The sequence below is a fragment of the Brassica napus genome, chromosome C5 (assembly GCF_020379485.1).
Source record: "Brassica napus cultivar Da-Ae chromosome C5, Da-Ae, whole genome shotgun sequence".
Taxonomy (NCBI): Eukaryota; Viridiplantae; Streptophyta; class Magnoliopsida; order Brassicales; family Brassicaceae; genus Brassica; species Brassica napus.
Window position 1 is genome coordinate 42,934,972 of NC_063448.1, and position 23,639 is coordinate 42,958,610.

A 23,639-nucleotide genomic window follows, 5' to 3' on the forward strand; every position below is an offset into this window, starting at 1 on the left:
ACCGCGAACTCTACGATTTTTGTGACCTCCTTGGCCATGACTGGCAGCTGAATTGATCCGAGGGTCATCGATACTTCGCCAGAAAAGCCTGTGAGTGGTTTCGGAGTTGGAGTTACTTCTCCGAGTTCAATGCTCATCCGATTGAGAGTGTCACGGAAGATTACATTCACCGTGGTCCCCGTGTCAATGAGTACTCTTCCGACTTCTAGATCTCGTATGACGAGGTCTATGACGAGCGGATCGCAGTGAGGCTGATCAATCCCGCTGGCTTCCTCCTTTGTGAAGGTGATTGAGCACTTCTGATCATCTTTGGTAGGAGACCATGTAGGCCAGTTTGCGCTCGACTCCGCCTTCCGCTGGTTAGCCTTGATGGCGGAGACCGTATCGTTGCAGAATTGGGATCCTCCGATGATCATGTTGACCCTACGACGATTGTTATCGTTCCCCTTTTCGTCTGGCCTCCTGCCGCGTTTATCCCCAGATTGGTTTCTTTGGGGAGATCTCTCCGCGGGGAGATTTCTGTCCGGCTTCGGGGGGCGATCGGTCTCGAGGATGAGATCTTTCACGCTGATTACTTCCGAGAGTTCTCCGGCTAGTAGCTTTGCGGCCAGCCTCGCTCCCAAGACCTTGCAGTTAGTCGTGGAGTGCCCTCGGGATTGGTGGAACTCACAGAAGGTGTTTTCGTCATATCCTTAGTTGTAAGTCCACGTATTACCCGTGGTTCGGCCCTGGTCTGAGCCGATCGCGTAATTATGTGCTCCTTGGAGTTCTTTCCCCTCGTGTTGGGCATACTTGTCGTTACGAGGGTTCTTCTTCCTTGTTTTCGGGTCTACATCTTTCGAGGATGATCTTGCCGACTTATGCTTCTGCGATAAGATTTTCGTTTCTTCCTCGATCATGATGTAGTCCGTCGCCTTGTGGAGGGCGTCTTGGATCGTCCGTGGTTTTTCGAGGGATATCAATTTTCTGAATTTCGACTTGTACCAGAGCGCCTTTCGGAGCGCGTCGATGGCCACCTTGTCGCTTATCCCGCTGACCCTGGACATCACCAACTTGAACCGGCTGATGAACTCGCGGAGGGGTTCCTCTTCCCTCTGGGACAGACTCCAGAGATCGACATCAGAAGTTTCTCTATCTATGAACATAGAGTATTGCTTGAGAAATTCTGATGCGAGCTGTCGGAAACTCCCGATAGAGTTTCGTTTAAGGAGCGCGAACCATTCGAGGGCTGCTCCTTCTAGATTCTCGACGAACAGGCGGCAGTAGCCGGCATCTCTCTCGCCGTCCTTCAGCCTCGCTCTTCCCATCGTGATGTGGAAAGTCTGAAGGTGCACTCTCGGATCGGTCGTGCAATCATACTTCGGTACTTTGATCTTTCCTGGATCGGATACCCTCGTATCTGAGATGCGAGCGGTGAAAGGGGTTTTCCGAGCCCCTTCCAGCAGTCTGTCGATCTCGGGGGCCGCGCTTGTAGCATGATGGATTTGAGATTTTACGGCTCTTACTTCTGCCGCAGTCTTGGTGATATAGTCGCGAAGATCGGGTATATCCGATGTCTCGTCAGCAGGTTTCCGCGCTTATCGGCGTTTACTGCGAGTGAGCTCGGTTTGTTTTTCAGCCAGCTCTTCCTGTTCGTTCCAATAGAGGATCTCCTCCTCTTCTGTCATTGGTTTGTCGAACAGAGAGCTTTCCCGAGTGAATCGGCTTCTGGTCCTTCTTGGATGTTTGTCGGTGTCTTCATCAGTATTCTTGGAGACATCGCTAGGATCCAGGTCGACTTACTCGACTCCGTTGTCCTCCGAAGCCTTCGCGGGAGGCGGAGGGCTTTCGAAGTTTCCCTTTTCGACGGGAGACTTCTCGCTAGGGTTTTGACTCGAAGGTCGTTCCTGGGCGGCTCCAGGCCGGTTGAGTGGGGTCACAAAGTCAAGTCTTTTCCCGCGGACTTTAGTGGTTCCACGGGGGCGGATTGCTCGAGTCCTTGCCGTTAAAGTTTCAACTTGTTTTGTCAAGGTGCTCACGAGCTTATCCTGTTCTTCCGACCATTTTTTGTAGGTGGCGAACATCTTTTTAAACTCCTCGAGCGCCGCGGCGTTGGCTGGTGCGTTGGCCGAGGATACGTCCGCTGCGGGAGTATGGAGATCAGTGCCACTGCCTCCGTTAAGAGGAGTATGCACGTTATCCGTGTCATCTGTTGACATGTCTGGTTGAGCGTGATGTGGTTGAGAATTAGATTGATCCGTACCCCCCCTCCTTCTAGCGCCAAATTGTGGGAACCAAAATTCGCACTGTCGATTTCCGTTTAAATAAGGAAACTAGGAAAAACCTAATTTCCCAGAGGTCCCGGATATCTGCTAATACCACACGCCAAGCAATCAGAACACAATAATGACAGCGATAAAGTATAAGAAATCGAAAAGAGAGCAAAGTAGATCTTATTCCGAATTCGCGTTTGAGCGTTACAACAAGGTAAGAGCCTGGGCTACGAGAGCTGTCGGCGAGATTCCTAGTTCTAAAACCCTAAGATGGCAATAACCTAGTTGAGTCGCAGCTCGAATAACAAAAACGGAAATATGCCTAATTGCTCTAAGTGCTAAGTTTGCTCAGAAAATTTTTTCCTCTATGCCTCTCGCCTAGGACCCCTTATATACTGCCTCCAAGGTCGGTTTACGCCTTTTCTCTTCTGCCCTTAAGCCGCCATAGCATAAAAATGGAGATATTCCTTTTTTTTCCGATCTTCGTAATTATCTTCAAAATTTTGTATTTATCCGCGGAAACTTGACATTTATCTTCCCTTGCGGACCAAGCGTAAACCGACATGCGGTTTACGGGCTGTTGGTTAAGAAATCGTAAGTTGGGCCTCGAGTCGTGTCTTAGGTCCCGTTGGGCCATCTTTCAACTCGAAGCGTTTATTACGGCATCTTTCGATAAAGAATGAACTTTCCGCGGTTTTTACGGTAAAGTTTGATTGATAACTTAGAAATGGCGGGGAACATGAGATGGGTTCGCTACGGTATTCGGGAGATAGCATCGAAGGGTAGACGAGAATGCATGGACTGATGTCGTATCTACGTTTCGGAAGAGCTCGGTCGCTATGTAAAGACCGAACTTTGGTTCGAGCTCGGTCGCTACGTAGCGACCGAGCGGAATGGGCGTTTGGTCGCTATGTAGCGACTGAGCTTTGGCTCGAACTCGGTCGCTACGTAGCAATCAAGCGGAGCACGCGTTTGGTCACTGCGTAACGATCCTTCTTGAGCTCTTGTCCGATGATTCGCGTTTCTTCCGCAAAGGTTTTTCATAAAGAAGAATCTATTTCGAAAATATATTTGTTGAAGAATTTTTCTACGTTTTTCTTCTTCGGGGATTTGACCCCAACATCGTCCAGTTAGAACTTGTTTCTGCCTTTCTTCCGTAGGCCTTGATGGATGAGAATCACGGTGGAATTGCGATTCTACGATGATCATGTTTATCTTTCGGCGGGTACCATTGTCTCCAAGGTCATCCTGCCTTCTTCCGCGTTTCTCGCCAGACTGGTTTGCGCGTGCGTCCCTCTCGGGAGACTCTTTATCAGTCCTGGGAGGGCGGTCGGAATCCAGGATGAGGTCTTTTATGCTAGTGGCCTTCGAGAGGTCGCCAGCGAGGAGTCTTGCGGCTAGCCTTGCGCCGAGAACTTTGCAGTTCGTAGTGGAATGACCTTTGGTCTGGTGGAACTCGCAGTAGGAGTTATCCTTGTACTGGTTCCTGGTCCAGGTGTTTCCGGAGGTCTTTCCTTGTTCGGAATTGATAGTGTAGTTGTGCTCGCCCTGAACGTCTTCTCCCTCATGGTGGACATACTTGTCGTTTCGAGAGCTTTTCTTTTTTGTGGGCGTCTTCTGCGGGTTGTACTTCTGGGAGAGGATTTTCATCTCCTCTTCCATTACGATGAAGTCCGTTGCCTTATGAAGAGCATCCTGAATCGTTCTCGGTTTTTTGAGGGATATCCATTGCCGAAATTTTGACCGGTACCAAAGAGTTTTCTTCAGAGCATCGATCGCAACTTTGTTGCTGATCCCGGTGACTCTTGCCATTACTAGCTTGAATCTGTTCATGAACTCGTGAAGTGGCTCGTCTTCTCTTTGAGACAGGCTCCAGAGATCGACGTCCGAGGTTTCTCTGTCCATGAACATGGAATACTGCTTGAGAAACTCTGAAGCAAGTTGGCGGAAACTTCCGATGGAATATCGTTTTAGGTGAAAAAAACATTCGAGCACGGCTCCTTTGAGGCTTTCGATGAAGAGGAGGCAGTAGCCAGCGTCGCGTTCGCGTTCCTTGAGTTTGCACCTCCCCATAGCGATCTGGAAAGACTGCAGGTGCGCTTTCGGGTCGGTGTTGCCATCGTAGATGGGAATTTTGATCTTCCCTGGGTCCGACACGTTGGTCTCAGTAATCCGGGCAGTGAACGAGGTTTTGCGTGTTTCCTCGAGAAGTCTGTCGATCTCGGGCGTAGCGCTTGTCGCGTGGTGGAGATCGTGGATCTCATCAGGATTTCTGGCAGCCTTGCGAGCTTGTCTGTGTTGGCTGCGGTGGATCCTGGCCTGATTTTCGGCCAGCTCCTCTTGTTCTACCCAATAGAGGTTTTCTTCTTCTTCGGTCATGGGTCTTTCGAAGGACGCGTCCTGCCGAGCGGACTGGCTTCGCGTTCTTCTTGGGTGGATGTCCTCACCGTCGTCTGAGTGATCGGACTGGTCGCTTATATCCAGGTCGATGCGCTCGATTTCTTCTCCTTCGTTGCTCCCGGTAGGAGGTGGAAGATTCTCCGCAGTTGGCTGTGCACCTGGCTGGAGCGTTTAATCAGGGTTTTGACCTAAGGAAGCCTTGTCCGCGTGTGCAGGTCGATTGCCCGGAGTCTCGAAATCAAGTCTTCTACCGCTGCGGGCTCTTGTGGTCCCGCGCGGGGCTTTGCTCCTGGCCTTCGCCGTTAAGGTTTCCACCTGTTTTGCGAGAGAGGCCACGAGTTTTCCTTGTTAGTCTGATTTTTCTGAACGGAGGCGAACATTTCCTTTATCTGGTCTAGTATCGCGGTGTCCGCAGTGACCGTTGATACGTTTCCAGCTGGAGTTTTATCAGCGTTGGCATCGACGGGAGTCCCATCGTGCGTTTGTGGGTCTTTGTCAGCGTTGGTCGTCATATCGGACTAAGCGTGTGTGGTTGCGAGAGAGATACATCCGTACCCCCTCCTTCTAGCGCCAAACTGTGGGAACCAAAATTTACACCGTCGAGTTTTGTTAATCGGAGGAAAGCCAAGTTAACTTAGCCTTCCCTGAAGGTCCCGGTTATCTGCTGGGCCACACACAACACGATCAATATGAAAGAATAAAATTAAAATAAGCAGAAAAAGAGAATAAGAGGATCTTATTTCCGAATTCGCGTTTGATCGTGAACAACAAGTAAAGACCTAGGCTACAAGAGCTGTCGGTACGTTCGCTAGTCTAGCGACCTAAATCTAAACTAGTTGAGTCGCAGCTCGATTAGTAAAAACGAAAAAAGATGCCTAAATTGTTCTAAGTGCTAAGTTGCTCTCTTCTGCTCTCCACGTCGTAGGCCCTCCTTATATACTCCTCCTTAGATTGGTTCACTTCTTCTTGGGCCGGATTTGTCGCGAAGCGGGCTTTTCCATATTTCCATATTTCCTTCTTCTTTGTGATTATCTTCGGAAATTTGACATTTATCTCTTCCCGCGGATGAGATAAACCGTCATACCAGTCTTTGGGTTCAAGTCTATTGGGACCATAGATGGGCCGTTGTCCGCAATTCAGACCCTCATTGGGCAGTATCGAGACTTAAGCGTTTTTATGATTTTACTCGCGAAGTAGTCGTTGGTATAGGCATGGTTCTTCCAACGGAACCCTGTTTCTACGCATAGCCGAGGCAGTTGGTGTTAAGTTAACCGTAACCTGCTCTACTACGAAGAATAGGAAACCGTTCGAGAGACATAACCTTCCCAACTTCCCGAATACTTTCGACGATGTTTTTTAGACGGAACATTGGTGTCGTATCCACGGACCCGAAGACTGAGTTACGGAAACTTCGGACGAAGATGCATGGTTATGGGATGGGACCGGGTTCGGAATGTTCCACGAAGAATTGGCCACGCTCACCGGGCGAGCTGATCTGTGCCACAGTCGAGCTCGCCGGTGAGCCGACCGGCAACACGGTCGTACTCGCCGGGCGAGTTGGCTCGTGTCACGGGCGAGCTGGCTCGTGTCACGGCCGAGCTCGCCGGCGAGTCGACCGGCAACACGGCCGTGCTCGCCAGGCGAGCTGGCTCGTGTCGCGGCCGAGCTCGCCGGCGAGTCGACCGGCAACACGGTCGTGCTCGCCGGGCGAGCTGGCTCGTGTCGCGGCCGAGCTCACCGGCGAGTCGACCAGCAACACGGCCGTGCTCGTCGGGCGAGCTGGCTCGTGTCACGGGCGAGCTGGCTCGTGTCACGGCCGAGCTGCCGGCGAGTCGACCGGCAACACGGCCGTGCTCGCCGGGCGAGCTGGCTCGTGTCGCAGCCGAGCTTGCCGGCGAGTCGACCGGCAACACGGTTGTTCTCGCCGGGCTAGCTGGCTCGTGTCATGGTCGAGCTCGCCGGGCGATCCGTTTCGGCTATTCGTTTTCTCGGCTTTTGAAGTTTTGACCGAGATTCGGTTTCTCTGAGGACTTTCGGACATCGATTCCGTCGTGACCGATTTTGACCCCAACATAAACTTAGCATTTATCGTATTTCTGCGAGTTAGGACAAACCGTCATAACTTTTATGAGCTCGAATCCCTTCTGAGAGCGTAGATGGGCCTCAAGACCAGTTTGGATCCTTGCGGACCGTTCTTAGGCCTTTTGGCGTTTATACGATTTCTCGGTTTTAGTCATAACACTTCGAGAATAACTTTAATCAAAACGAAACGAGAAGTATATGGTCCCGAAGGTCGGATATCACAGCTATACGGATGATACGGGAGTCGAAGTAAGTCGGACAGGCCGGGGTCAGGTCGAGCTCGCCGGGCGAGCCGACTCGTGTGACGGCCGAACTCGCCGGTGAGCACAACCACACAATGGTTGATCTTGCCGGGCGAGTGCAACCACACGACGGTTCAGCTCGCCGGCGAGTTGACCGGCGAGCTGACCGGCGTGATGGTTGATCTCGCCGGGCGAGTATAACCACAAGTCGGTTCAGCTCGCCGGCGAGCTGACCGACGTGATGGTTGAGCTCGCCGGCGAGCTGACCCGCGTGATGGTTCAGCTCTCCGGCGAGTGGCTTTTGTGCGGGATTCGCTCGTTCGTTCACTTCTGATCTTTCTTTCAGTGAATGTTTTGCGAGAAATCCGTGAATAAGAAATAATCATAGCCGTTGATTTCGAAATAACCATTTTTGACCCCAACAAGCTCGAGAGGTCGGTCCTGGCGACGCAGTTCCGGTCCTCCCCGCCGAAGGAAGAGAAACGAAACCCGGTCTTGATGACCTGCCCGAGTTGTCTGATTCTTCGATCGAAAGAAGCGGTGAGAACGAGTCCAGCGACGGAGCACCTCCCTGAGTAGGGGAAGATTTGAATGCATCATCAGTTGAGAGGGGGGAGCGAGGGAGTGAGGACGCGATTTCCCAAGTCCCCGAGGAACCTGAAAGCAGGTCACTGGAGGCTGACCCACCCATTTCCGACGCGGAAGTTGTCGAGAATGCTCTTGATCTGGTTCCTCGACTTTCAGTGGATGATCCTGGCCATGTCGAGGGCTGACTCTTTATGTTTGTTGTAATTTTCTTAGTTGTTTTGTCTTTTGGCCCTTCGAGGTCTTGTGCTGTTGTAACTCCGAACCTCTTTGTTTGGCGGCTTTGTTTTTTTTTTGAACCTTCAGTAAGCCTTATGATCGTTTTTGGACTTTGAAATTTTTCAAACGAAGTTTGCCTTAGTCGTGAAACGAGGCTTCTTGGACTCGGAACCGCCAAAGGTCTTTTGACGAGTCCTCGAATTTTGTTTCTGACTTTAGATTTTAACGATTTTAACTTGGCGATCCGGTCAGTATTTCGAAGTAAACCGGAGGATCGATCGTTCGGTTCATCGAGTCTTGACGCGTTATGCCGTCAGTTCGAGTCATCAAAAAATTAAAATTTTCGATTTCGAAGAGAATCGTTTGGTTTTCGAGCGACAGCGGTTCTCGATCGATCTCTAAGTAACCCTAGAATATTTGGTCGGCCAAACCTGAATTTAAAGGGTCATGAGGTGATTGAAAGCCGTCATCTCGATTGTATCGGCTGGGACCGTGATACGATCGGGAGTCCCCCGATCGTACGTAAGCATCGCCAAAACAATTCGCACTTCCTCTCGTCGAGGGAATTTTTTTTGATTTTTTGGTTATAGCTGGACCGGTTAAGGCTGCTTACGTACCACTGGGAGAGGATCAAGCCATTCGTAGTTCCTTTTTGATGAGCGAAAGTGGCAGTGGATGCGCATTCGCTAGTTTTTTTTTTTTTTAGGCGAGTGAAGTGACTGATTGTCATTCACTCGTTGTGTTTTCGAACACTTTGCGGAGTACAATATCACCCAGTTCGAAAGGTCGAGACTTGACCTTCTTGTTGTAGTAGCTCTCGATCTGATGCTGATAGTTCTGGATGCGGAGCAAGGCTTGGTCGTGTCGTTCTTCGATAGCGTCCAAAGCATCGAGCAGCATGTCGCTGTTAAGCTCAACGTTATGTGGCATTTTTGACCGACGTAGACTGGTTACGTTCACTTCGGCGGGAGCCATAGCTTCGACTCCGTGGGCCATTGAGAAAGGAGTTGATTTCGTTGCTCCTCGAGGAGTCGGTCTATGCGACCAAAGAACACCGTTGAGTTCATCGGCCCAGCATCCTTTTTTCAAGTCGAGGCATTTCTTTAACCCGTCGATTATGATCTTGTTGGATGCCTCAGCTTGACCGTTGCTCTGCGGGTACTGCAGACTCGATGTGTTGAGTCGGATTCTCCATCTTTCGCAGAACTCTCGAAACTTGTTCGATATGAATTGGGAGCCATTGTCAGTCACTATTTCGTAAGCTAGGCCGTGGCGACAGATGTTGTTTTTCCACACGAACCGTTGAAATTATTTTTCTGTTATGCTGGCGAAAGCTTCCGCCTCGATCCACTTTGTGAAGTAGTCAGTTAGCACTAGGACGAAGTGTTTCTGTCGAAATCTTGGCATAGGGCCGATAATATTCATTCCTCATCGCATAAAAGGGTATGGTGTTGTCATCATCCGTAGAAGCCCTGTCGGGGAATGGATTGTCGAAGCGTGTCGCTGGCATTGGTCGCATCTTTGAGCGTATGCCTCGCAATCCGCGTTCATTGTTGGCCAGTAAAAGCCAAGGCTTTTGACTTTTAAAGCGAGTGCTCGACCTCTGGAGTGATTTTCTGTAGCGCCTTCATGCGTTTCGTCCATGACAAGATGCGTTTTTTCGCCGTTGATGCACTTTAAGAGTACTTTGGTTGTGGTCCATCGATGGAGTTCTCCATCCAAGACGACGTAGTGGGCTCTCCTTGTCTTGGGTCGTCTTGCAATCCATTTCTCGGGAGGTATCTTTCCATCAACCAGATAGTTGATGAATTCTGTCCTCCAGTTGGTAGCTTCAATTTGTTCCGCTGCGGGGTCCTCGTCGATGGGGATGGCTTTGGTTATGGGTGCTACGACGGTCACTTCGCTAGGCGGGAGCTTGATGCTTGGCTTGTCGATCTTGTGGATGGGGATGGTCCGTTTCACCTGATCGCGCAGCCTGCTACCCAAGGCAGCGAGGGCGTCTGCGCACACATTCTCTCCTTCTCTTCTCTAGGGACTGGTGAGTTCGAAGAATTCGAAGTCCTTAGCGAGTGTTTGAACGACTTTAAGGTACGCGTCCATTCGTTCGTTACGAGCATCGTAATTGCCGCTAAACTGACTGGTAACGAGTTGTGAGTCGCAGTATGCACTGAGGCATTTTGCTTTGACTGCCTTAGCGAGTCGTAGTCCTGCGATCAATGGCTAGTATTCCGCTTCATTGTTTGAAGCGGTGAAGCCGAAACTGAACGACTGTCTGATTAGCTCGCCTGTTGGAGACTACAATTGGACTCCTGCTCCTGATACTTTCTTTGTTGACGATCCGTCGACGTGAAGTATCCAATTCTGACTTGGAAGGATTAGGTCTTGCTCTAGCTCTGTTGCGAGCTCGATCAGGAAGTCAGTAAGGACTTGGGATTTTGCTGCTGTTCAATTGTTGAACACAATGTCATGCTCGCTGAGCTCGATAGCCCACTTCGATAATCGTCTGGACTGGTTGGTGTTTTGCATTACTGTACGGAGCGGTTGATTTGTTAGTACTTCGATCGTATGCGATTGGAAGAAAGGACGCAGCTTCCTCGCTGACGTGATAACTGCAAGAGCCATCTTCTCGAGGGTGGGGTATCGTGTTTCTGGGTCGGTCATCCGCTTGCTCGTGTAGAAGATGGGCTTCTGCTCTCCTCGATCCTCTCGGATAAGGACGCTACTGACCGCGGTGGAGGATACTGCGATATAAAGGGAGAGTGTATCATCGGCTTCTGGTTTCGATAGCACGGGAGGAGTCGTAAGATACCGTTTGATTTTTCCGAACGCCTCTTCGCACTTCTCGTCCCAGATGAAACGCTTGTTTCCACGCAGTAGCTCGTAAAAGGGGAAGCATTTAACCGTGGACCTCGAGATGAAGCGGTTCAATTGTTGGGGTCAAAATCGGTCACGACAGAATCAATGTCTGAAAGTTTGTAAAAATCGGCATGAACGTTTTTACAAAAAATAAATCTTCGAAAAAGATTTATTCTTACAAAGATTTATTCTTACGAAGAGCCATGCGACCGAGCGACCGAGCGGGACGGACGCTCGGTCGCTATGTAGCGCTCAAGACAAGCTCCGTCTCTACGTAGCGACCGAGCGTTCGTCTTGCTCGGTCGCTACGTAGCGACCAAGCTCGAGCCAAGCTTGATCGCTACATAGCGACCGATCGTCTGTCTCGCTCGGTCGCTACGTAGCGACCGAGTTCGAGCCAAGCGACCGAGCGTCCGTTCTGTTCGGTCGCTACGTAGCGACCGAACTCTTCCGAAACGTCGATACGACACGAATTCATTCACTCTCGTCTACCCTTCGATGCTGTCTCCCGAAGACCGTAGCGAACCCATTTCATGTTTTCCGCCATTCGAAGTCATCAATCAAACTTTACGATAAAAACCGCGGAAAGTTCGTTTTTATCGAAAGAAGTCGTAATAAACACTTCAAGTCGAAAGACGGCCCAAAGGGACCTAAGGCATGACTCGAAGCCCACATTACGATTTTTTAACAAGCAGCTCGTAAACCGTGGGATGGTTTACGCTTGGTTCGTAAGGAAAGATAAATGTCAAGTTTCCGCAGATAAATACAAAATTTTGAAGATAATTACGAAGATCGGGAAAAAAGGAATATCTCCATTTTTAGGCTATGACGGCTTAAGGGTAAAAGGGGAAAAGCGTAAACTGACCTAAGAGCGAGTATATAAGGAGTCCTAGGCGAGAGGCATGAAGAAAAACTTTTTAGACTCAGAACTCTCGGCTTTTAGAAACTCTGAGGCATTATTCTTGACATGCTTTGTTTCTATGACTGGCACCCGAATACCAGACGAACGTGCACAAGCATTTCGATCTCTTGGTTCACTCTTGAACTACGTTCGGCTTGATCCTCGAAGGGGTACGTAGGCAGCCTTTCATAAGGTTCAGTCCGAAATCAAACAAAAACCTTTTATGTATTTTCGTCGTCTTTTGTTATCGAGCTGCGAGTCAACTAGGTTTGACAGCCTTTGCGGCCAAAGCTTTTATGATCTCTTGTAATGCTCGCAACGCTCTCACGCGGACTCGAAATAAGATCTACTGTTTTCTCTAAACTCGTTTGTTATCTTTTCATGATTTCCGCATATATTTGGTTACTTGCCGTTGGCTCTCGTAGAGATCTGGGACCTCTGGGAAATTAGGGTTTTCCTAGTTTCCTAATTTAAACGTAAATCGACAGTGCGAATTTCGGTTCCCACAGTTTGGCGCTAGAAGGAGGGGAGGTACGGATTACTCTAACTCATAGCCGCAAAACGCTTGATCAAAACAATGTCTGGAAATACGAAAGAGAAAATCGCAGTTCGCAACAACGCTGGTAAGAAAACTCCAGCCGTCACTGTGCTCATGGCCAACGCCTATGCAAACGCCACTGTTCTTGAGAAAATCGAAAACCTTGCTGCGACTTTTCGCCACAGGAAGTGCAATGAAACGAGCTCGCGATTTCTCTTTTTAAACATAGACGGAAACGATAAATCTTATCAAACCCCGTAAGTTTGGCTCATTACCGAACAAAAGAAATGTCAATGCGTAAGGGTTTTACCAAATCATGTTTTCCGACAACATTTCGGAAGGGTAAAACTTGTTCTCCCAAAAACCGCAGAAAACTCCTAGGCTAATCGCGGAAAAAGGAAGCGCACGGCTCGGTTGCTACGTAGCGACCAAGCTCAAGCCAAGCTCGGTCGCTACGTAGCAACCGAGCACGCACACAGCTCGGTCGCAACGTAGAGACCGAGCTCCAGCCAAGCTCGGTCGCTACGAAGCGACCGAGCACGCACACAGCTCTGTCGCTACGTAGCGACCGAGCTCCAGCCAAGCTCGGTCGCTACGAAGCGACCGAGCACGCACACAGCTCTGTCGCTACGTAGCGACCGAGCTCAAGCCAACTCTCCACTCGCTACGTAGCGACCTGTCAGGCATAAAAAGGGAACTCGTTTGCGTTCTCTTTTGTGTCCTCATCGTAACGCTTTTCGTTTCGCCTCAATCGAAATTTCCGTTGAGATTTTACGATGAAAACAAGTAGGACTCTTCTTGGCTTGCTTCCACTCGCTACGTAGCGACCTGTCAGACCTCTACTCGCTACATAGCGACCTGTCAGGCCTCAGAAAAGTCCTCCTTTGCGTTCTCTTTTGAATCCTCATCGAAACGCTTTTTGTTTCGTCTCAATCGGAGTTTCCGTTGAGATTTTACGTCGAAAACAAGTAGGACTCTTCTTGGCTTCCTTCTACTCGCTACATAGCGACCTGTCAGACCTCCAGCTCGCTACATAGCGACCTGTCAGGCCTCGAAAAGCTCCTCTTTTGTGTTCTCTTTTGAATCCCGATCGAATTGCTTTTCGTTTCGTCTCAATCGGAGTTTCCGTTGAGATTTTACGACGAAAACAAGTAATACTCGTCTAAACTCCTTCGCTTGCTCCTTCTCGCCCTTACCTCCATTTTTGTGTTCTCCTTCAAATCTCGATCGAAACGTCTCTTTTTTGGTCTCGATTGGAGTTACCATTGAAACTTTACGATAAAAAAAAACCCCGCAAAGACTAGTTTTCTCGCGTGGATTCAGATTAATCGTATAATACGGCAACGGTTAACTTAACACCTTAGCCGCCTCAACTATATGATTACGTTGAACCTTTTTATTGACTTCATATCAGTCAAGTTTGGAAGATAAATGTCAAGTTTCAAAGGATAAACACCAATATCGAAAAAGGCGAACATACACAAGAAGAGGAAGGGGAAATGAGCAAGCAAAACTGAGAAGAGACAAAACTGCATCTTTGAGAGAACTAAGGTATTTGCGACTTGAAATTTTTGAAATCAGACTTGGAGTTTTCGTAGGAAATTACTAAGATATAAAAACGCCTTTCAGACTGCCAAAGAACTTTAGGGAACGTAAAACCTAGGTGGATAGTCTAGCGAACTAAGTCTTTGGTGATTTTTCCTGTCTCGATATATTGTCCCATAACTGTTCGTCTAGATCTTGCAAACAAATCTAAACTCTTCGAAAATCAAGAAACGATCGCCACACATATCAAGCTCGCTTCCTAAAGAGAGAAAAAACTAGAGACATGAACGTCGTCTTAAAACCGATTCGTTTCTGGCAATTCTCACGGAACCGACATATTCCAAGTCTTCAACCTGGAAACAACCAAATCACAGTCCAAGCGTCGTCTTTCTATTCCTCGAGAAAAAGGGACGGAGTAGGTGCGTATATTATACTCGTATACTCCCAAACTTCAAAAACATATTCAAACAATGCGATGTCTCGTCAAGATTAAGAAAACGCTTTCGACAAAGCAAACTCTCGTAGAAATATGCAGAAAAATATTCATACAATGCGATGTCTTGTCAAGATCATCCTAAAAGCAAACGACAATCTGAGATTCGTCAAAAACGCTAGGAACTGATCCAAACCATGTTGGAAAAATTCTCAAAGACTATATATACAGCATCTATCATCGCAATCATTCGTTTAGAAAACCTCTGCCAAACTTCAGAATGAAAGTCGATGATTTGCTGAAGTCAAAAAGATCTTTTCCGATTTGATAAAACGAGTTTTGTATAAGAATTAATATACGAGAAATCTTCAGGCATCAAAGCATCACTCTCATTTTCCGTTGAACCAACCGACTCACGGAAAAAAATCAAAAATATTTGCGACAAAGCAATCAAGAACAAAAGTAACAGAAAATACGACAAAGAGAACACGTCCTCCCCGCTCGTCGACTAAGTCTATCGGTGTTTAACTGATTCATTCAAGAAACCTGCAAAAACGTTTCGCGACTAGATCTCGGTGAAATAACCTTTGGTAAAACTCCATGAGTGACTCGGAGAAACTTTCACCGAAGAATAAAAATAAAAGCGAAAACGTTTCTCAAAAATCTGCGGAAACATCGTTATTTTGACATCTCCATATGTCGCATCAATTTAATAAATTCGTAAAAACCGGTCACCCGTTACTTACGCAAAAAAACCTTCATATAATCAGATCATGTCATACGAAGTAACTTTCGAAAGTAAACGTAACAGGTTTTACGAAAAAGTACTTTCCTTATAGCAAAAAAACAAGTTGTATGATCCGACATTGGACGACCAATATAAACTTTACTTCCTCGCACCACGATCTGAAAGGTCTCATTCTTTAGCCCCGCGAATCACTGGCATCCGCTCTCATTCCGCTTGGTCACGTCCGAGTAGGAAATCACCCCGCAACTGACTCCGCAAGGGCTCTGTATCGAGCTAGGCAGAACAACGTCAACCTAAAGTAGGTAACGACTGCTTAAGCTCGGCGAGTTCCCGGACGGTAACGAGATCTACGCCACCGGGTTTTTGAACCTGGGCGGCATTTGTGTTCGTCATGTTTTCTGCGCCGGCTGTTTGGTAAGTGTCGAACAGCTGTTTTCGGACCGTCGAGGCCGGATCTCTTGAGTTTCCGGCCAAAGGAGCCAAGATGGTGGCGATGGCGGCGAATTGCTCGTTCGTCGCCTTTTGGACGGCGTCTTGCTGTGCCATCCTCTCGAGTATGGTATCTGCGAAGGCCGCTGCTGTCGGAGCGCCTTCAGCCATAGGTGACTCATCATCGGACGGCGAGTCAGATAGAGCCATGATATTTGCTGACGCTACTCTCTCTACCCCACGGTGGGCGCCAACTGTTTGAACCGAGACTGTCGATAAACTAGTAAAGAGAAAAAGACGAGTTGTCGTCGGTGGGTCAAGACAAAGACGTGTTTTATTAGATCAAGTGAACGCTCAGTCGTATTACAAGGAGGGGAAAACGAGGAAATGAACCGGCGAAAGCTGGTTTGCCGGAGAATACAAGTCGGCGAGAATAAGATGTAAAACCCTAGTTTCTAGCCGAAAGTAAGTGTGTGGTGATTTGCGGATCCTCTCATCGTTGTCTCTCCTCCTCCTTTTATAGACGGTCTTATATTGACCTAATTCGACTTGACCTAACGGGCTTTCTCGACGATTGGGCCGAGGTGTCGGGCAGCTGAACCGAGTCGTCGAGCCGAAGACTTACGGTCATTCGTTCTGCCGGCTAAAAGTAGTCCGAAGTCAAGTCGACTACTGGCTCGCGAGTCGACGAGCCGAGCTCATCTGTTTTGATCATGTGTCAGGACAATCATCATGTGGGCTTTTTGGGAGGGTCAGGCCCATACCCAACATTAAGGTGATTAGGAAAGTTTGCGTTGCACTTAGTTGTTCGGTTTATTTTGGGGATTACTATACTGGTTTGTCTTAGTATGGAAATGTAAATAAGGTGTACAGTTTAGAATTTATATTTGAAATACAAAAGGGAATTGTCTTCACTTTTGCCCTCTTTTGACCAACTTTTTGAGGGTTTCCTTTGCTTATAGATTGCTTTCGTATTATGTGTAGTAAATAGGTTTTGAATGAGGAAGAGAAAGAACGTCTTGCATCATTGCAAGAAAGCAAAAGACTATAGTGACGGATTTTGCTTGCACTGTCTGTCACTCAATCTTTAGTCGTGTTATGCTTAGTTGTTTTCTCGGCTTGGGAGGATATGACCTCTTAATATTTTAATCATTGATACTATCAATTTGACTATTTTTACGGGAAACAAGGTTCTAGCTGTCCACTATGTCCTGGATCAAATCTAGCTTTTATCTTTCTAGGAACAGCTATTACCTATTAGAATGATAATTCAGTTAAGGTGTTGAGGTTGACATGGAAGAGACCCTTTCAGGAATGGTCTTGACAATGGTTCATTCCCTTAAATGCACCCATGTTCCTCGGATCTGTTGCTTCTCAGTTCGTCACTGAGCTCTCATTACCTATAGTAGAAGTGGCTTTATGATTGTTAAGAACTAGTAATATAAATAAGTAAGCTCTGTTAAGTGTCCCGGTTTATTTTGGTTTACTCAACTGTCCAGAAGTTGAATAATACAATGAGAAGAGACTGTTTCAATGTCAAGTGTCTTCACAGACACATTACTTATTTCCGGAAAGAACGTGAAATAGTGGACTGCTAGAACCTTGTTTCCCTAAAAAATGGACAGACTGATAGTATGGATGATTAAAATATTAAGAGGTCATATCCTCCCAAGCTGAGAAAACAACTAAGCATTAACGATTAAAGACTAAGTAACAGATAGTATAAGCAAAATCTGTCACTATAGTCTTTTGCATTATTGCAATGATGCTGTCTCATTCAAAACCTATTTACTACACAGAAAAAGCAAGCAATCTATAAGTGAAGACAATTCCCTTTTGTAGTTCAAATATATAAATTCTTAACTGTACAACTTATTTACATTTCCATACTAAGACAAACCAATATAGTAATCCCCAAAATAAATCAATCAAACGAACAACTGAGTGCAATGCAAACTTTACAAATCACCTTAAGAATTATGTCTGAGAGTTCAGTGACATCTCCAAGTCAGGAACTTGTAATCTACATGTCCGAGCAACAGGAATGCACATAAGGGGTCGAGCCATGGTCAACACCAGTGCTCTAGGAGCTTCTTCCATGTCAATTTTATCAGAATTGATCTTCCAGTCAAAACACTGCACCATCACTCCTATTGCAATTCCAACAATGGTACAATCTAGATTTGATCCAGGACAGCCTCTCCTTCCACTGCCAAAAGGAATGTACTTAAGTGCATGCTCTCTCTCATGTTCTTGTCCTGACCTTGGAGATCCTAGAAACCTCTCTGGCTTAAACTCATTAGGATCTTCCCAAGAATCAGGATCTCTCATCACAGCATAAGCATTTACAACAAGTGGTGTGTTCACTGGTATATAAAATCCTCTAATCTTACACCCTTCGCGGGAGCTCCTTGCAAAGAGAGCTCCTGGAGGGTGCAGTCTCAGTCCTTCCTTAACAGTCGCCTGCAAGTAAGGGAGGTTTTGCAGATCCTTTTCTTGAACCAACCTTGTTTCCCCAACAACTGCACCATTCTCTTCTCTCAATCTTTCAACAACGTTAGGGTTGTTAATGATCTCTGCCATTGTCCATTGTGTTGCATGTCTTGAAGTATCACTGCCTGCAATGACAAGATCCTGCAGTTGCCAAAAAAAGGTTTTCAGAGAAGATAACTAATGATGTTCTTTTGAATTCTAGTTATTTACCACAAACAAGGACTTTATGTGGTTCCTTGTGATCCTACACTCTGCGGTTGTTTCATCTCTACAAGTTTCCAGCAACACGTCCATCAAGTCCATATCTTGATCATCATCTTTTTTATTTTCGTGCTCCTCAAGAATCCTCTCCAACACCTCATCGAATCTACAAGAAACACTCATTATCTCCTTTCTAAACAGTGATATTCCGAGCTTCTTGAGAGGCTTGTGGAACATGTTTGCCACAAAGATCTTCATGGTCAAGGCTGTAGACTCTGCCACCAAGTCGCTGACTCTCTCCGCCTCACCATTCTCCTCATTACAACTCCTTCCCATGATCATCTTGCAGATGATGTTTTTTGCGAACTTCATTGTTTCCTTACCAATATCAACCCTCTCATTCTTCACTGCCTAATCAAGCAGGCTAGCGTAAAATCTTTCTCCTTCATAGTCCCGGATACCTCGTGACCGCTCCAGTGCTTGTGGTCCAAGTAACTTCGTGACCATTACCTTCTTCATGAACTTCCAGTAATCACCATAAGGAGCGGTGAAAAATCCAAAGGATCCGACCAAGAGGGACTCATCGATAGGAGTGGTTCCACGGAACGAGAAGTTCACTTCGTGCTCCCTGAAGATCTCGTAAGCCACTGAGGCCGAGGAAACAAAGATCACCGGTGTCAAAATCGGTCACGAGGGAATCAATGTCTGAAAGTCCGTTTTTACAAAAAATAGGCATGAACGTTTTTACAAAAAATAAATCTTAGAAAAAGATTTATTTTTACGAAGAATCTTGCGGAGAAAACACATTCACGAAAAATTGGAGAAAGACGCGAACAAGGTTGCCGCATAGCAACCAGCGCAAAAGCTGGTCGCTACGTAGCGACCGAGCTCTCACCAAAGCTCGGTCGCTACGTAGCGACCGAGCACGTACACGGCTCGGTCGCTATGGCTCTCACCGAAGCTCCGTCGCTACGTAGCGACCGAGCTCTCACCGAAGCTCGGTCAGCGACCAAGCACGTACACGGCTCGGTCACTACGTAGCGACCGAGCTCTCCCCGAAGCTCGGTCGCTACGTAGCGACCGAGTACGTACACGGCTTGGTTGCTACGTAGCGACCGAGCTCTCACCGAAGCTCGGTCGCTACGTAGCGACAGTGCTTTCTTAAAATTCGATACGACAAGAATCCATGCATTCTCGTCTACTCTTTAATGCTATCTCCCGAAGACCGTAGCCAACCCATTTCATGTTTCTCGTCATTTGAATTCATCAATCGAACTTTACGATAAAAACCGCGGAAAGTTCGTTTTTATCGAAAGAAGCTGTAATAAACGTTTCGAGTCAAACAACGGCCCAAAGAGACCTAAGACGTGACTCGAAACCCACTTACGATTTCTTAACCAAAAGCCCATAAACCGTAGGACGGTTTATGCTTGGTTTGCAAGGGAAGATAAATGTCAAGTTTTCGCGGATAAATACGAAGTATTCGAAGATAATAAGAAAGATCGGGAAAAACGGAATATCTCCAGTTTTAAGTTATGACGGCTTAAGGGCAGAAGAGGTAAAAAGCGTAAACCGACCTAGGAGCGAGTATATAAGGAGTCCTAGGCGAGAGGCACGGGTGACAATTTTTTAGACTGAGAACTCTCGGCACTTAGAAACTCTGAGGCATTATTCTCGACATGCTCTGTTTCCATGACTGGCACCCGATTACCAGACGAACGTGCACAAGCAGTTTGATCTCTTGGTTCACTCTTGAACTACGTTCGGCTTGATCGTAGAAAGGGGTACGTAGGCAGCCTTTCATAAGGTTCAGTCCGAAATCAATCAAAAACATTTTCTGTATTTTCTTCGTCTTTTGTTATCGAGCTGTGAATCAACTAGGTTTGAGCTTTTAGGCCGCTAGAACTAGGTAACTCGCTGACAGCCTTTGCGGCCAAAGCTTTTATGATCTCTTGTAATGATCGCAACGCTCTTACGCGGACTCGAAATAAGATCTACTGTTTTCTCTAAACTTGTTTGTTATCTTTTCACAATTTCCGCATATATTTGATCACTTGTCGTCGGCTCTCGCAGAGATCCAGGATCTCTGGGAAATTAGGGTTTTCCTAGTTTCCTAATTTAAACGTAAATCGACAGTGCGAATTCGGTTCCCACAGTTTGGCGCTAGAAGGAGGGGGGGTACGGATTACTCTAACTCATAGCCGCAAAACGGTTGATCAAAACAATGTATAGAAATACGAAAGAGAAAATCGCAGTTCGCAACAACGCTGGTAAGAAAACTCCAGCCTCCACTGCGCCTATGGCCAACGCCTATGCAAACGCCACAGTTCTTGAGAAAATCGAAAACCTTGCTGCGACTTTTCGCCATAGGAAGTGCAATGAAACGAGCTCGCGGTTTCTATTTTTAAACATAAAGGGAAACGATAAATCTTATCAAACCCCGTAAGTTTGGCTCATTACCGAACAAAAGAAATCTCAATGCGTAAGGGTTTTACTAAAACACATTTTCCGAAAACATTTCAGAAGGGTAAAACTTGTTATCCCAAATACCGCATAAAACCCCTAGGTTAATCGCGGAAAAAGGAAGCGCAACAAATCGATTACACAGCTCGGTCGCTACGTAGAGACCGAGCAAGCATATGGCTCGGTTGCTACGTAGCGACCGAGCTCAAGCTAACTCTCCACTCGCTACGTAGCAACCTGTTAGGCCTAAAAAGGGTCCTCCTTTGCGTTCTCTTTTCAATCCTCATCGTAACGCTTTTCGTTTCGTCTCAATCGGAGTTTCCGTTGAGATTTTACGACGAAAACAAGTAGGACTCTTCTTGGCTTGCTTCCACTCGCTACGTAGCGACCTGTCAGACTTCCACTCGCTACATAGCGACCTGTCAGGCCTCAGAAAAGTCCTCCTTTGCGTTCTCTTTTGAATCCTCATCGTAACGCTTTTCGTTTCGTCTCAATCGGAGTTTCCGTTGAGATTTTACGTCGAAAACAAGTAGGACTCTTCTTGGCTCACTTCTACTCGCTACATAGCGACCTGTCAGACCTCTAGCTCGCTACATAGCGACCTGTCAGGCCTCAAAAAGCTCCTCCTTTTTGTTTTCTTTTGAATCCCGATCAAAACGCTTTTCGTTTCGTCTCAATCGGAGTTTCCGTTGAGATTTTACGACGAAAACAAGTAAGACTCGTCTAAACTCCTTCGCTTACTCCTACTCGCCCTTACCTCCATCTTTGTGTTCTCCTTCAAATCTTGATTAAAACGTCTCTTGTTTGGTCTCGATTGGAGTTACCATTGAAACTTTACGATAAAAAAAAACCCGCAAAGACTAGTTTTCTCGCGTGGATTCAGATTAATCGTATAATACGGCAACGGTTAACTTAACACCTTAGCCGCCTCAACTATACGATTACGTTGAACCTTTTTATTGAATTCGTATCAGTCAAGTTCGGAAGATAAATGTCAAGTTTCAAAGGATAAACACCAAAATCGAAAAAGGCGAACATACACAAGAAGCAGAAGGGGAAATGAGCAAGCAAAAATGAGAAGAGACAAAACTGCATCTTCGAGAGAACTAAGATATTTGCGACATGAAATTTTTGAAATCAGACTAGGAGTTTTCGTAGGAAATTACTAAGAAATAAAAACGCCTTTGAGACTGCCAAAAAACTTTAGGGAACGTAAAACCTAGGTGGATAGTCTAGCGAACTAAGTCTTAGGTGATTTTTCCTCTCTCGATATGTTGTCCCATAACTGTTCGTCCAGATCTTGCAAACCAATCTAAACTCTCTGAAAATCGAGAAACGATCGCCACGCATATCAAGCTCGCTTCCTAAGGAGAGAAAAAACTAGAGACATGAATGTCGTCTTAAAACCGATTCGTTTCTGGCAATTCTCTCGGAACCGACATATTCCAAGTCTTCCACCTGGAAACAACCAAATCACAGTCCAAGTGTCGTCTTCAAACCGACTCGGACTGTCGATCATTCTATTCCTCGAGAAAAAAAAGGACGGAGTAGGTGCGTATACTATACTCGTATACTCCCATACTTCAAAAACATATTCAAACAATGCGATGTCTCGTCAAGATCAAGAAAACGCTTTCGACAAGAAAACGCTTTCGACAAGAAAACGCTTTCGACAAAGCAAACTCTCATAGAAATATGCGGAGAAATATTCATACAATGCGATGTCTTGTCAAGATCATCCTAAAAGCAAACGACAATCTAAGATTCGTCTAAACGCTAGGAACAGATCCAAACCATGTTGGAAAAATTCTCAAAGACTATACAGCATCTATCATTCGTTTAGAAAACCTCTGCCAAACTTCAGAATGAAAGTCGATGATTTGCTGAAGTCATAAAGATCTTTTCCGATTTGATATAACGAGTTTCGTATAAGAATCATTATACGAGAAATCTTCAGGCATCAAAGCATCACTCTCATTTTCCGTTGAACTAACCGACTCACGGAAAGACATCAAAAACATTTGCGACAAAGCAAAATCAAGAACAAAAGTAATAGAAAATACGACAAAGAGAACACGTCCTCCCCGCTCGTCAGTTAAGTCTATCGCTGTTTAACTGATTCATTCAAGAAACCTGCAAGAACGTTTCGCGACTAGATCTTGGTGAAATAACCTTTGGTAAAACTCCATGAGTGACTCAGAGAAACTTTCACCGAAGAATAAAAACGAAAGCGAAAGCGTTTCTCAAAAATCTGCGGAAACATCGTTATTTTGACATCTCCATATGTCGCGTCAATTTAATAAATTCGTAAAAACCGGTCGCCTGTTACTTACGCAAAAAATCCTTCGTATAATCATATCATGTCATACGAAGTAACTTTCGAAAGTAAACGTAACAGGTTTTACGAAAAAGTACTTTCCTTATAGCAAAAAACCAAGCTGTACGATCCGACATTGGACGACCAATATAAACTTTACTTCCTCGCACCACTATCTGAAAGGTCTCATTCTTTAGCCCCGCGACTCACTGGCATCCGCTCTCATTCCGCTACGTAGCGACCGAGCTCTCACCAAAGCTCGGTCGCTACGTAGCAACCGAGAACGTACACGGCTCGGTCGCTGCGTAGCGACCGAGCTCTCACCGAAGCTCGGTCGCTACATAGCGACCGAGCTCTCCCCGAAGGCTCGGTCGCTACGTAGTGACAAAGCACATACATGGTCGCTACGTAGCGACCGAGCACGTACACGGCTCGGTCGCTACGTAGCGACCAAGCTCTCACCGAAGCTCGGGGAAGCTCGGTCGCTACGTAGCGACCGAGCACGTACACGGCTTGGTCGCTACGTAGCGACCGAGCTCTCACCGAATCTCGGTCGCTACGTAGCGACCGAGCTCTCCTCGGAGCTTGGTCGCTACGTAGCGACCGAGCATGTACATGGCTCGGTCGCTACGTAGTGACCGTGCTTTCTTAAAACTCGATACGACACAAATCCATGCATTCTCGTCTACTCTTTAATGCTATCTCCCGAAGACCGTAGCCAACCCATTTCATGTTTCTCGTCATTTGAAGTCATCAATCGAACTTTACGGTAAAAACCGCGCAAAATTCGTTTTTATCGAAAGAAGCCGTAATAAACGTTTCGAGTCAAACAACGGCCCAAAGAGATCTAAGACGTGACTCGAAACTCACTTACGATTTCTTAACCAAAAGCCCATAAACCGTAGGACGGTTTATGCTTAGTTTGCAAGGAAAGA

General features: G+C 46.7%; 1 pseudogene; it reads right to left on the reverse strand.

Annotated features, from left to right (window-relative positions):
• Nucleotides 1-15,153: 15,153 nt before the first annotated feature.
• Nucleotides 15,154-18,690, reverse strand: LOC106431348 (annotated as a pseudogene).
• Nucleotides 18,691-23,639: the final 4,949 nt, after the last annotated feature.